The 15,328-nt window shown below is 35.6% G+C and overlaps 1 long non-coding RNA gene across 1 annotated transcript; it reads left to right on the top strand.

The window, feature by feature from the left end:
- Window positions 1–4,578: 4,578 nt before the first annotated feature.
- Window positions 4,579–14,330, top strand: LOC125227167. The gene is made up of 4 exons (XR_007177145.1): window positions 4,579–5,139; window positions 5,297–5,412; window positions 11,876–12,869; window positions 13,701–14,330. It is a non-coding gene; the product is annotated as an uncharacterized LOC125227167 (long non-coding RNA).
- The last annotated feature ends 998 nt before the right edge of the window (window positions 14,331–15,328 follow it).

Below are 15,328 nucleotides of genomic sequence, written 5' to 3'. Positions count from 1 at the left end.
CCTGTATGGTTTTGAGTACATCACCTTAAGAAGGCAGCGTTGCCCTCTCTCCACTTCTAAGAATTTGGTCTTGGCGGCACCGCCCCAGGCAGTAATACAATAGCTCATGACTGGTTGTGCTAAGGTAATATAAAGTTGATTCAATAATTCTTTACTAGTAATATATCTAAAAATGTTGAAAATCCAATTTAGTTTCCTTATCCTAGCGTTTACATTTTCAAGTTGCATATGCCATGAGAGGCGTTGATCAAGTAGCACTCCAAGATATTTAGTTGATTTAACTTTTTCCAGTTCAGTACAATTACAAAGAGAAAGATCATCTGGACTACACATGTGTAGTTTAAGTTTTAAATTGTCATTAGGTTGTGAGCTATCATATTTACTAAAGCATATATAATTAGTTTTACTGGCATTTAGCGTTAGAAGATTATTTCTAAGCCATATAGCTACTCTGTTTAAGCCAGATTCTGCGCTTCTGAACACTGACTCCCAGGACTCACCGTCGAACACAATAGCTGTATCATCAGCATAGGATCCGATGTGCCCACGTTGCAGTTTAAGATTCGTCAAATCATTGATATAAATAAGGAACAACGTGGGCCCCAGTACACTTCCTTGAGGGACTCCGTAAGTTATATCCACTCTGTCACTTATATAGTCTCCAATTTTTACTCTTTGAGTACGTCCCTGTAAGTAGTCACTCAGTAATTGGAGAGGTAAACCCCTAATACCAATGCGTTCCAGTTTTTGTATAAGAGTGGAGAGAGAGACCGTATCAAACGCCTTTTTAGGGTTCCGTAGCCAAAATGGCAAAAACGGAACCCTTATAGTTTCGTCATGTCCGTCTGTCCGTCTGTCCGTCTGTCCGTCTGTCCGTCTGTCACAGCCGATTTACTCGGAAACTATAAGTACTACAGTGATGAAATTTGATGGGAATATGTGTTGTATGAACCGCTACAAAATTATGACACTAAATAGTAAAAAAAAAGAATTGGGGGTGGGGCCCCCATACATGTAACTGAGGGATGAAAATTTTTTTTTTCGATGTACATACCCGTGTGGGGTATCAATGGAAAGGTCTTTTAAAATGATATAAAGTTTTCTAAAAACATTTTTCTTAAAGTGAACGGTTTTTGAGATATCAGCTCTCAAAGTCGTAAAAAGTATGTCCCCCCCCCCTCTATTTTTATAACTACGGGGTATAAAATTCTAAAAAAAATAGAGGTGATGCATGCTAATTAACTCTTTCAACGATTTTTGGTTTGATCAAAGTATCTCTTATAGTTTTTGAGATAGGTTGATTTAACTGTAATTTTTTTGCTGCTACGGAACCCTTTGTGCGCGAGCCCGACTCGCACTTGGCCGGTTTTTTTTAAATCTAAGAATAACGCTAGGCATTTCTTGCCTTTATCAACCTTATCAGTGACTAAAGATGTAAGTGATAATATGGCATCTTCTGTTGATCTGGACTGCCTAAAACCAAATTGGTTATCTGAGAGAATATTGAATTTATTTAAATACGACATAAGGCGGTTATTTATTGCTTTTTCCATAACTTTAGAGACAGCAGTCAAGACGGAGATAGGCCGATAATTGCTTACGTCATCTCTCTCTCCACTCTTATGTACCGGAGTCACAATAGATTGTTTTAATGGGGCAGGGAATACCCCTTTTGCAAAACAGAGGTTTACTAGGTGACTAATTACAGGGGCCACAATAATGCAGGCGTGCTTCAGAAATTTGGTTGGTATGGTATCCCACCCAGGTGCGCTATCAGATTTGAGGCCCATTATGATGCTGTGTATTTCCTGGGGATACTGATCCTGAACACTGGTTCAGGAGAACAAATGATGTGGTGGTAAAATTAGGCAAGTTGTTTGCAACTTGATCATGTACATAGATATTATCTGAGTTAATTAAGACTTCTTCTGCTAGAGTTTTTCCAATGCCAGCAAAATAATTATTAACGTGGTTAACTGATGAAGTCGGTGATGTATTAATGTTTAGTAGTTCAGTATTTGTAGTCTTATCAGATTTGTAATTAGTTATTCTTTTTATAGTTTGCCAGAGTTTTTTTGAATTTTTAGATGCGTTAGCCAGCTGTTCTTTTTCATATTTTCGTCTTACTTTTTTTATTAAGTCATTGCAAAAATTACGGTAGCGTTTATAGGTTATTTTAAGTACGTCATTATGTGGTTCCCGTCGTGATTTGAGTTGTAGGCTGTTGCGATTTCTAATGCAACGCAACATGCCCAGGGTCATCCAGGGCTTTATAATTCGTTGGCTACTGGGTATGGGTCTAGTACTTTTACTCTCGTCAATAGATTGTTTTATCTTATTTATTAGTTGATTAGTGACAAGGTATGGATCATTGGATAAGAGAAGAATATCTATGTTTTTATCTTTAAGTTTTTTTAATGCATTATCATAATTAACGGTTATTGTTGTTCGAGGAGTTTGTTCGTGATATTTATTACAAGTTAACGTTAGGTGAAGAGTTAAGTGGTCTGTGACAGATGTGTTAAGAATAGTGGCATATGCGGTGATTTTTTGTAATTATATTTTTAACATTAAGTGGTCCAGACAGCTAGCTTGTCTAGTGGGTATGGTGTGCCCAGGCAGAATTCCATGGGATGACAACATGTTTAGGTATTTAGATCTGTTAGCTATCTCATAACTTGATTCATGTTGTCTGGGAATGAGGTTAATATTTATGTCGCCTGTGATGATAATGTTTTTAAATGTGGTCAATTTCTCAAGGTGAGTATTCAATGAGTTGATAAAGTCTATTGCGTTACAATTTGAAGGACTGCGATATATACCTAATATAACAATATCTTTAAGTTTTACCTGAATGCAAGTAGCCTGTTCCATTTTTATTTCTATTGTTTGAGCATTAAGTTGAGTTTTCACATAAGCCACTACTCCATCACATTGGTTAGAATTATGAATTGTTGATATAGAAGAGTAGGACTCGATTTGGGGAGTTGGTTTAGATTTATTTAAGTGACACTCGGAGAGAATAATAATATCAATCGTATGATTAAGTTCAGATAAGTTTAACATGAGGTCATCAAGGTTACTATAAATACTCCTAATATTTTGTGAGCAAATTGTTAAGTTGGAAATTGTATTTGGTACGTGTGCATCTAAGTCCTGGATATCACATTGCATTGAAATCGCAACTTCCACTTCGTCAATTTCATTTAAAATATTTGTGTTACAAATCATGATTTAATAGAATTAGAGATATAGGTCACCATAATAAGTGTAACGAGTCGTACTACATGACTTTTATAGCTTGAATTAGTTGGTTGAGAGAACAGCATGGCTTTATAGAGGAGTATATATGTATATGTTATTTTTATGTGTGTATATATGTATATGTGTATATATGTATATGTCATTTTTAGGTACTTAAGATGTGTGTGAGTGTTTTGTATATAAGTGTTGGTGTGTGATATTATATGTGAGTCGGAACGGATAGTTATTAATGTATAGCAGTGAAAGATAACAATACTTAATCTACTTCTTATAACTATAACACAGCAAAAGAAAAACAGTATTTTTCCTGTAATTAAATAATCAAGTGGTAGTCATTTTTGTTTAGATAAATGGGTGATTTGAGCCTCACTTGTTACATGTACGATGTTCGAGTTGTCGTCCTTTTTAAGGTAAATGTTGCCATACGCCGTCCAGCAGTACTTGTACTGTTGTTGCCGCTTGAGCTCGCGGGCCAAGAAGTACAGCCGGGCCGCCTTAGGCGTCAGCTGCTCTGCCACGAACACTGGGGTCTCCTCCGAGTTGCGCAGGCCAAGGTGTTTGGCACGAAGTTTGTCTTTATTTTTGGCGTTGAATAATTTGCAGGCTTTCAGGACATCGTTTTTCAAAATAGTAGACGAGGTTTCCACTATTATGGCGGTTGCTTGAGGGCCTCCTGGTTTCGCGCGCACCCTGAAGACATCTTTTATGTCTGATTTAGTTAAAGGGCAGTCTATTGTTTGAGATAAATGTATGACAATATTGGTGAGTTCATGTTTGGTCTCGTTGCCCAGTTTTGGTACGTTTTTTATCTCAAAGCTCGTCCGCCGGCTGTGCTTTAATATCTCCTCGACTTTATTCTCCAATAATGCTATTTGCTTTTTATCCTCAGCAGATTGTTTTTCGAGGCACTCAACCTTTTTTTTTGTGATTTCACTCTCCGCGGTTAAAAACTCAATTTTATTTTCGATATTTTTATTTGATTCTTTAATTTCCGAAAGTATTTGTGTATTTTTCTGTATTTCTAGAGTTTGTGGCTGTATTAAACCCGTCATTAGAGCCATCATCTCTTTTTTAAACTGCTCCAGGTCGCCTAAAAAGTCTTCATTATGTTTACGTTTAAAGCGCGTAGTGACATAGTTCAACGGATCATTGCTGTTGTCATGCATTCCTGGTCTCAAATCGGACTCCGATTGTGACTTGTTCAACGCTCCAGAGTCAGACATTGTACTAGGCGATAATAAGCTTGCAGAGGTTTCCGTCTGTTTCTCCATTACTATTGTACCGCGTTATCTTATGTGGTCGGAACCAGGGGCAGGAAACTTAGAAGAGGCCCCTTTTTGCATAGAAAGTGGCTACATCGTGTAAGTTTTGGTACCAAAATTTCTTAAGTTGGTACTTTCAACTATAGCTACTAGATGGCGGGGTCACTAAAATACGTTTCTAAAAGTTTCTATATGAAATATTCCATTTCAAGCACAGAACATTTAATGTTATTTTGTAACAAAGATTTTTATTGAAAAATTATTTTTTTACTGAGAAGTTAAATATCAGTATTTTAGAATTATCATTATTAACATTTATTACTTATTACAAACAATGTCCGAATATGCCCACCGTAAAACGAAACGTTTGGAAAAATGGCGTTACAAAAGTCATATTTTTTTTAGGTTAATTTACTTGGTTTATTATTTTATTATTTATTTATTAGTTTATTATTTTTGATGTCTTTTTTATCACTTTATTAAATAAAAATTAAATGTTCCATTTTTTTTTTTTCAATTCAAATTCGAAATTGTGATTTTGTTAATTTCTTGTTAAAAATGAGTGAACCCGGCAGAAATAAACGGTATTGCATTTTCAGCTGTGCGGATTTGGGTAAGTAAAGTAGTTTTTGATACATTTTCCATTTGCGTGGTAATTATTTCTTCATATTTATTGCGTTGTGGTGCATACACTTGGCCTATGCGTTTTGGATATTTATAATTTTTCTTATAAGATTAAACAAGACGGTTTACCACCACATATGTTGCAGGTGCACCCATGCACGGTATTCCTCATCCGGAAAGAAAAGTCGAGTTATTTGCTATTTGGCTGTCAATTGCTGGATAGAAACTGAAGGAGACTGACCCTTGGAAGATATATAAAAAGGTTTGTGACCATCACTTTACATTACACCAGAGCAAAAAGTAGCATGCCCGGTGGCATGTGTGAATTTTGAAGGTGGGTAAATAATTATACACCATATTTTTATTGAATTCCGTTAACTTCGGCATATAGTTAGGTCCACAGAACTTAATTTAGATAGAAGAAACAAATTCATATATTTGTATAGGGGCCGAGCGTGTCAAATTTTGTACTGAAGTTGATTCTTGCCTGTAATTTTGAATATGTCTCAGGCTCTTGATTGTTCATAATTTTTGTGTTGTTGCAATTGAATATCACGTAACAAGGCATTTTTTATGTTTTGGTTGACTTCAACTTACAAAAATTGACGCCCGAAAGCTGCAAGCTGCGAGTAAAGACGGACAACTCAGTGGATTTCACTGAGTTCATTTGACACGCTAAGTAGATACGTTTGCTTGATCTATGGTTTATATCTGTGGTTAGGTCCATTATAGGAAACAGAATAGCATGGTTAGTTTTTTTTATTTCGTAACTTTTTTTTGAAAAATCCCATACACCTGCAATAGATGTTACATCAATTGCGGTTAAGAAACGGGCTCTGTGTGTTTGATATGCGATTTAGTACGAGTTCTTAACCAGTCCCGTCTGGCAGAAAGCATGAAATTTATGTAGCTTATAGGGCATGTATGTAGCTTATAGGGTTATAAGAAAAAATAGAAGTAGAAACACGCCGAGCTGTCAATGTTTCCCCTCTTTCCCCCCACTTTTGTATCCCTGTTTTCAGTTTTTTTATATTTCCATGAAAACCGTAAAAGCTACAATAATAACGTCTAAAAGAAGTATATTCTCTATAAAATTCCCTACAATATTGTCTTTGTTAGCTAGAACTTATAATTTTCAAACTATGCTCATTTTCCCTTTGCCATATTTGTGTTTGGTGACCAGTAGGATAAGTAAGGCCAGCGACTTTGCACTTTTGCCTGTGGCGACGCTGCTTGGCAAAATTGTTCCTTGGGTCAAACTGATCCGATTTACCCCAATAGTCATGAAATCGCACGTGACTACTCCCCACAAAGAGCGCGATCGCGCGCGCACACGTACCTTGTATCGCCGCTCAAATAAAATCAAAATATACGAAATTAGTTGTGCCCTAAGTGATATTTGCATTAAAGTGGAATCTAGATACGTGAAGTATGTGACCTGCTAAATATTATTCGTGAACTATCTTTGAAAAGTGCAATTTTGGTGAAATAACTAAGATGAAATAAAATCCAATTAAACGCCATAGCGCACAGCTGACCGGCCGTTATCGCGGCCGTTAGTTGTCCTTGTCGCGCATACTCAAACTAAAGTGCAGCGGTCCTGCTTACACACGGCGAAATAAAAAAGCATACCCTCAAGATGGAAAAATGTGCACTATGTTCTGAAATAATCGAACAAAGTGAAATACTAAAATGCACAGTTTGCAAAAAATGTTACCATTACAGATGCCTGCTTATAACTACGGCGAAATATATGGCTCAAAATTATGAAATCAAACGCTCATGGCGCTGCTCAGAGTGTTCTAACATAACATATAGGAAAAATAACAACAGTACACCACCAGGTCAAAAACTATCAGCATCATTAAGCGAACTGGACATGTCCGTGGACCACCTACTAGACGAAAACGACCTGCAAGGTGATACTCTTTATGTAAGCCCTAACAAAACCCTAAGGGAAACTAGTTTACGCGTCAACGCAACCCCAAGCACCTACGGGCCAAACCCTATTTCTTTACAAGCAAAACCTGTCACGCTGGAGAGCATTTCGAACCTTTTGGACATGAAATTCGAGGCTAACAACAATTATATGCTTACAGACCTAAAAAAGACAATTAAATCTGAAGTTATTAACGCAATTAATGAACTAAGGGCGGAAGTTGAAGTAAAATTAACGGATATGAACCAGGAACATGAACGACTAAAAAACCTAATTAATCAAGCAAACACAAGGATTCAGTCACTTGAATCTGAAAAACGAAATTTAAAATCTGAATTAAGTGACTTAGAAAATCGTCTGCTTACGAAATTGTCCACCAACAACGAGCCCGTCGATAGTAACGCCAAAAAAATTATTATTTACGGATTAACCGAATACCACTATGAAACGTCACATGACCTATATGAGCGAATTACGAATATTTTCTATGACAGATTAGAAGTGAACGTAAACAGCTATATCGAAGACATAAAACGATTAGGTAAACAGGGGCGTCGGCGTCCAGTACTCGTCGAATTTATCAGCAAGAGGGTAACGACCTATATACTTCAAAATAAACAATATTTCAAGAACACTGGAATTGCAATCTCGACTGTTTTGGACAAGAAAGCGCTACTGGAAAGAAAAACATTGAGAAAAGGCTTGATACAAGCGCGAGCCAGCGGCAGACATGCCATTATAAGAAATGAAAAACTGATAATCGACGGTCAAGAATATACCGTGGACTCTATGGCAAATCACTACCTATTCAATGATAGTTATAAAATAAAAGCAAGCAACTCTAATCACGAGCAGCAAAGTACAAATTTATCTATTGAACTTACGCAACATAAAACCCTGAATGGATCACAGACCGCCCAACAGAACAACAATAATATAGATCTGCAAAATGGTCCTTTTTTTCGTAAGTAATTCGGAAGAAATTAATCTATTATTCCAAAACATGCAAAGTTTGAAAAATAAATCTCATCTTCTTGAAGAATTCGTGCATGATAACGACTTTCTAGCTATATGCCTAACGGAGACGTGGATTTCTGAAGCGCAAAAAAATCTAATCCACATAAACGGATACGAAGTTGCTGCAGCATACCACCGACGAGAGCGCCCAGGTGGCGGGGTGGCGATACTCGTAAGGGATAATATTAACTACATCGATAGACAGGACATAGCGGACTTATCAATTGAAGGTAACATAGAATGCTGTGCGATAGAAATACCTCAATATAGCCTCATGATCGTTAACATATATAGGCCAGATAGAAATATGACTACTTTTTTCGACACGTTGAATACAATGTTATGTAAAATTAAATGTAAAGAAACAAAAATGCGTATAGTTATAGGAGGAGATTTTAACATAAATATGCTCAAAAATAATACTGTTTCTCAAGATTTACTAACTGAAATGTCCTCCTATAATTATAAATTACTTGTTAAGCAGCCAACTAGGATAAATAACAATTCTGAATCATGTATTGACTTAATATTTTCAAACTGCTCTGATTGTACAATAAAGGTAGAAGAAAACGGTTTATCTGACCACCGAAGTGTGTTATACTCATATAATTACCGGTGTACAGTGCGCAAAGCGGTTGAAAAATTTACTTACAAAAGAATATTTTGCGACACAAATATACAATTGTTTAAAGAAGCGCTGAAGAAAGTAAATTGGTATGAGTTAATGTCAATAAATTTTGATACTAATGTGAATTATAATATATTTCATGATAAGCTACAAGAAATTCTCCACAATGTCATTCCAATAAAATATATAAAGGTAAAATCGAAATTTAATAAAAAAACGTGGCTAACCGCCGGCATAAAAACTGCATGTAGAAATAAAAGACTTTTAAGAACACTTAATAATCAAATAAAAGATAAAACACTTAGTAATTACTGCAAAAAATACGGGAAAATTCTAAAAAATGCATTAAAATGTCAAAAAAACAGGTCTACATTAACCAAATGAATAAAGCGCCGAACAAAACTAAAGCCATGTGGGACATAATAAAAGATACTACCAAAAGACAAAACTCAAACTTGCGTTTCGAAAATCTAAAAATAAATATCAACGGATCTATAATAAATTCGCCCAACCTTATAGCTGATGCGTTCAATGAGTACTTTGCGAGCGTAGGTATATCACCTGCTCTCGGCAACAATGCCAACATACCGACGGAACCGGGCCGGCCGGTACCTACGCCCGTTATCAATTCAATGTACCTGCGCCCGGTCACAGAGCGTGAAGTTATAAAAACTATAAACAGTCTTCAAAATAAACGAAGTTTTGGTTACGACAATATACCTACCTGCTTATTAAAAGTTTGCGCAACTGAACTGGTAGGCCCTCTAACTTTATTAATTAACAAATCATTTAGTGAGGGGATATTTCCCGACAAACTCAAGGTATCAAAAATAAAACCTATATACAAAAAAAGTGGGCAAAAGGATGACATAAGCCAATACAGACCAATATCTCTCTTACCTACAATTTCAAAAATCTTTGAGAAAATAATGTCAAATAGATTATATTCTTTTTTAGATAAATATCAAATACTAGATGAGAACCAGCACGGTTTTAGACAAAACCACTCCACAACCCTTGCTGTCTATAGTTACATACAAAGCGTACTTAACATTATAAACAACAAAAAATACGCCGTAGGCCTATTATTGGATTTAACAAAAGCGTATGAAAAAGTTTCACATAAAATACTTTTAGATAAATTGTACCAGTGTGGGGTACGGGGTATAGCCCATAAATGGTTCTCCTCATACCTAAATAACCGCAAACAATTCGTGGAGATAGAACACACAAATACCGACACAGGCGAGATCCTTTCCGTACCATCTAATATCCGTGATATAAAGACATCAATTCCTCAAGGAAGCGTTTTAGGATGTGTACTATTTTTATTATACGTGAACGACCTACCAAGGGCCCTTAATACTACATGTGTCATGTTCGCGGACGATATCTCAATACTTCTAGAATGCTCTTCTAGCCTTGAATGTAATAACCAACTAGAAAAGTCTATAAACGCGATTTCAGAATGGCTCACAGATCATAGCCTAGATATTAACTTAAAGAAAACAAAAGTTATACAATTTAAACCGCGGCAAAAGCAAGATCTAGAAATTAATCTTTTTAAAGACTGCAAGAAAATAGAAGAAGTTAGCACATTTACCTTGTTAGGACTGACGATCGACTCTAACGTCGACTGGAAAGTTCACATCCAAAACACAAAGTCGAAGCTATCAAGTTTTATCTATGCGTTAAGTATACTAAAAGTAAATACTGACTACGAGGCTGCCCTCACAGCATACTTTGCTTACGCCTATGCATGGTTAAGATACGGGGTGATCCTATGGGGCCACAGTACCGATGCCCACAGCCTATTCTTAATGCAAAAAAAGTGCTTGCGTATTCTTGCTAACGCCCGCCCCCGACAAAGCTGTAAACCCTTATTTATTCAAAAAAAACTGCTTACATTGTCATCTATATACATTTTGGAGGTAGCAATATTCGTTCGAAACCATACACACCTTTTTAGACAAATAAAGGACGCACCAAACCGTACCATGAAAACGCGGCATGAGAACCGACTAGCAATACCACAGTCGCGCTTGCAAATGCATAGAAACAGCCCTCATTCCCGTTTTATAGATATTTTTAACAAAATTCCCGGAAAAATTAAACTAGAAACAAATCCAACCGCCTTTAAAAATAATCTTAAGAAGCTGCTAATTGATAAGTGCTACTACACTGTGAACGAATTTCTTAACGACGCTAATCTATGATGTTACCTAAACTTATTGTACCTGCCTATACTTAAATAATTTATATTAATAATGCTGATTAAAACTTAAGTTTGACATAAATTTTACTACGACTGAATATTTAACTGTTAGAATAATATGTTGTGCAGGCAAAATTTATTTGTGCGAGTAGATAGTGTTAGTTATAAGTTATAAGTATGTACTAAATTGCTTTACCCTACCCGGGTCCATGTAACATAGTCATAAGTCCTAGACGTAATGCATGTACATGACTGCAATAAACGAATATGAATATGAAGAGAAGGGGAAGTGGCCGGTTTCCTCGATGAAATCTATGCAATACTTCTTCTTGCTCCTAGCGACTAGGGCAAATCGTATATCATTTCCGTGTTAATCGTTTCTGCAAAAATCGTTGCTCCTTTTCATACAAAAAATAACGATTTTATAACAAAATAATGTTTTTAGGGTTCCGTAGTCAACTAGGAACCCTTATAGTTTCGCCGTGTCTGTCTGTCCGTCCGTCCGTCCGTCCGTCCGTCCGTCCGCGGATAATCTCAGTAACCGTTAGCACTAGAAAGCTGAAATTTGGTACCAATATGTATATCAATCACCAGAACCCCAAAGGCGGCGGTTTTTTTTTTCTTAAAAATTATTACATTATCCGATCCGATATTGAATGTCGGACCGATATCCTATACATTAATTACAGGCGCCATATTGGGTTTTTTCTACTGAAATCCATCCGACATCCGATATCGGGTCGGATACTGTGATAACGGCCTTAGGGTCATTACGCACCAGATCGGTCGTCATATATTATGGGTTCGTAGCAAAAATGTACAAAACGGAACCCATATAGTTTCATCATGTCTGCCTGTCCATATGTCATTGAATTATTAATTTTGATAATAAGTAATTTTTTCCTAATTCTTATTTATAACTGCAGGTTCATCACAGTTCCTGCACAAGGAAAGTAAATCTGCACAAAAGGACATCAGAAGTTTAAAGAACAAGTTGAGGAAGTCAGTGAAACAGGCAGGACATAAAAAAGCAAGACTCGCCACGGTTTCTAACCTGTTACATAGATCTGACGATATGGCAAGATTTACAAAAAATATGAGCCGATCATGCCGCATTTTTACGGGCATGCAATAACGCCAAGCATCAAAAAAACCAAAAGGAAGAAGATATAACATGGAAGAAAAAGTATTGGCGCTATCCATTTTCAAGAAAAGCCCTAAATGCTATAATTTATTGTATAAATATTTTAAATTATCATCAGCAAAATCATTGAAAAACTTGTGCGACATAAAAATATTGCCAGGTATTAACAATTGCATTTTTGAAAAATTAAAAGAAACTGTTGATGAGCTCATTGAAGAAGACCGATTGTGCACTTTAATGTTCGATGAAATGTCACTGACACCTCATGTTCAATATAACCCTGGAACAGATGAACTGAAAGGTTTTGTAAGCCACGATGATAAATTAAAAATCGCCAACCATGCCATGGTTTTCATGGTAAAAGGTATAAAAAAGAATTTCAAACAACCTCTGGCATACTATTTCACACAAAGTCTGAAAACGATTGAATTAAAGTAAAGGCGATTATAAAAGAAGGCTATACACAAAACTGGCCTTAAAGTGATATGCACGGTGTGTGATCAAGGGGCAACGAACGTGAGCGCTATAAACAGTCTCGTTAAAGACACTAGAGAAATGTATATAAAGGCAGGAAAACAATGGCGGGAGGAATGTTTCGAAGTCGAAGGAGCCAAAATTATTCCACTTTACGATGTCCCCCATCTTATCAAAGGATTACGAAATAATCTGTTAAACAAAGATATACAGTATAAAGATTCAAGCCAAAATGATAAAATTATAAAATGAGAGTTCTTCGAACAGCTTTATGAAGCCGATAAAACACGCGGAGAGCTTAGGTAAGTCAGCATTCATAATTACCAGGGTTCGAAAATATTCGATATTTATAATAAATATCAAAGTATCGGATATTTATGATATAGTATATCGGATATATATCAGCATTGATATATCCATTTTGTATGGAAGGCATATTATTTTGTTGCACTATTTATGAATATAACTTCAAGTTCAAATAAGGAAAAATCTTCAAAAAACATAACATTCAGTAGAAAAACAGAATCAAACACAAAAAAAAAATATCTTTAACAATGTAAAAATTTTTTTAAACCATTTTTGTATTGCAAAATTTATAAAAAAATTGTGTGTTTTTATTGAATTCCGTTAACTTCGGCATATATTTAGGTCCATTATAGGAAACAGAATGGCAAAGTTAGATTTGTTAAATTCGTATTTTTTCTAAAAAAACCATACACCTGCGATATATGTTAACTTCGATTGCTGTTGAGAAACGGGCTTTACAATTAACTCACACTAAGTAAGTGTCAAAACTATGTCATGTCAATCGCGTATCAAACACACAGAGCCCGTTTCTTAACAGCAATTGATGTAAAATCTATCGCAGGTGTATGGGATTTTTAGAAATTAGCGCGACCTGTATTGTATGTCGGTTTTTCAGGGATAATTATTTATATTGTTAATGCAATTCAACAGTTGTTATTTAATTCGAAACAAAATATTTTACACTAGGTTTTTTACATTTTCCTGAGAGGGTTCCTTTTCTATGACCTCACTTACCTCACTAGTAGTGTACATATCAGAGTGTTCTTGCTGAAATGTAATATTATTTTAGCACTAATGTATTAATTTTGTTCCTTGTCTATTTTCAGGAGCCTTCACAAACTAAGCCTTCAAAAAGATGAGAGTGAAGATGGCTGCCCAGATTTTTAGTCATAGCGTGGCTACAACAACAGACCATTTCGTTGCCAGAGGACTCTTGCCCGAGGAATGTCGACAGTTAATAAATCCTGTTCTCTTGATTGATAAGCTATTCGTTAGCTTGAATGCTGGTACATTTCATGTGCCAAATGGCAAATTATATAGAGGAGCTGTGCGCAAAACATCAGAGCACCATGAACTGTGGCGAAAGGCAATAACTTTTTTTAAAATGCTAAATTTTTATCAAAAAAGAAGATAGGAAACAAAATTAGACTCGTCGAAACAAATATTCCTAGTACAAAAAATTTAATTAAAACTATCGAGGGAATGCAAGCCATCTGGAAAATTCTTAGCCAAAAATATTCTCTAGATAGCATGTTAACAAGAAATTTTAATCAGGACCCGGTTGAAAACTTTTTTGGAAATATTAGAAGCTTGGGAGTACGAAACAATTCGCCAACATGCACTACTTTTGAAGGTTCATTTAAATCTCTGCTCTTAACCCTTAATTTGGCAGAGACTCTGGTGACATAAATTTTCCGATTTTACTTAATATATTGAATTACAGGTGTTTTTAAAGCGTCCGAAAAATATTTAAAAAAATCTAGATTTATTAGTTTTGGAAAAAAAATATGTCCGCCACAGCGGACTCTGCCAAATATTGGGATAAATTAATATGTCCGCTGAGGCGGACACTGCCAAACATACGGTCATTTAAAATAAACAAGTATTTCTTAACATATATTTATTTTAAAAATTAACAAATATAATAATTTTGTATGAAAATCAAACTGACACATATTTATAGTCAAATATCATAATTTTAACTTTTTTCCGACTTTTTGGCCAGATTACACAGGCCGTGATTACGACAGACTGATGTGACAGTGATGTCCCAGCAAAATGTCGTCGAAGATGTAAACAACACAAAACTACCCGAAATTAATTATATCAATGTTCGGGGCAGACAAAGAAATTATAAATTTTGATCTACCCGGTTTTCATTAATGTTTATTGCCCCTCGCGCGACATGTAACATTCACAATATCCGCGCACTACGTATACCTAAAAGTGCCAAAATTTTAACTGCTTGGTCCAGCACCACACGCTGTTGGATTAAATAAAAAATCTAAGCATAAAAGCAGGCCACCAAAACAAGAAAATCAAAATAATAAACAAAACAATATAATAATTTGTTACAATACGTGTCACCGTAACATTGGCATAGTCCGCCACGGCGGACAAATCGTATTTACATTAGTATATATTTGGCACTGTCCGGTGCGGCGGACAACTTGTTTAGATGATGATTATGAGTATTAGATATTGAGAAATAAATTGAAAACATAACCACTTGCAACTATTATGTAATATATTTTATTATTTATACAACAGAAATACCCTGTTCTTACAAAAACCAAAAGAAAAACGCATAAATATTTTGCTAAAAACAGTTGACTTCTGATGCGGTGCCATCTTGACGAGTAACTGTCAAACGAGTGTAGACAGTGGTCAAATAGTATTTTTATACAAAGCATGTATCATAAAAGAGTCTCTTTCCATATGTTAAATTAAATAA

Source organism: Leguminivora glycinivorella, chromosome 6 (assembly GCF_023078275.1).
Source record: "Leguminivora glycinivorella isolate SPB_JAAS2020 chromosome 6, LegGlyc_1.1, whole genome shotgun sequence".
NCBI classification, from domain to species: Eukaryota; Metazoa; Arthropoda; class Insecta; order Lepidoptera; family Tortricidae; genus Leguminivora; species Leguminivora glycinivorella.
Note: the sequence above shows the minus strand (reverse complement) of the source record. Positions and strands in the feature narration are given on the sequence as shown.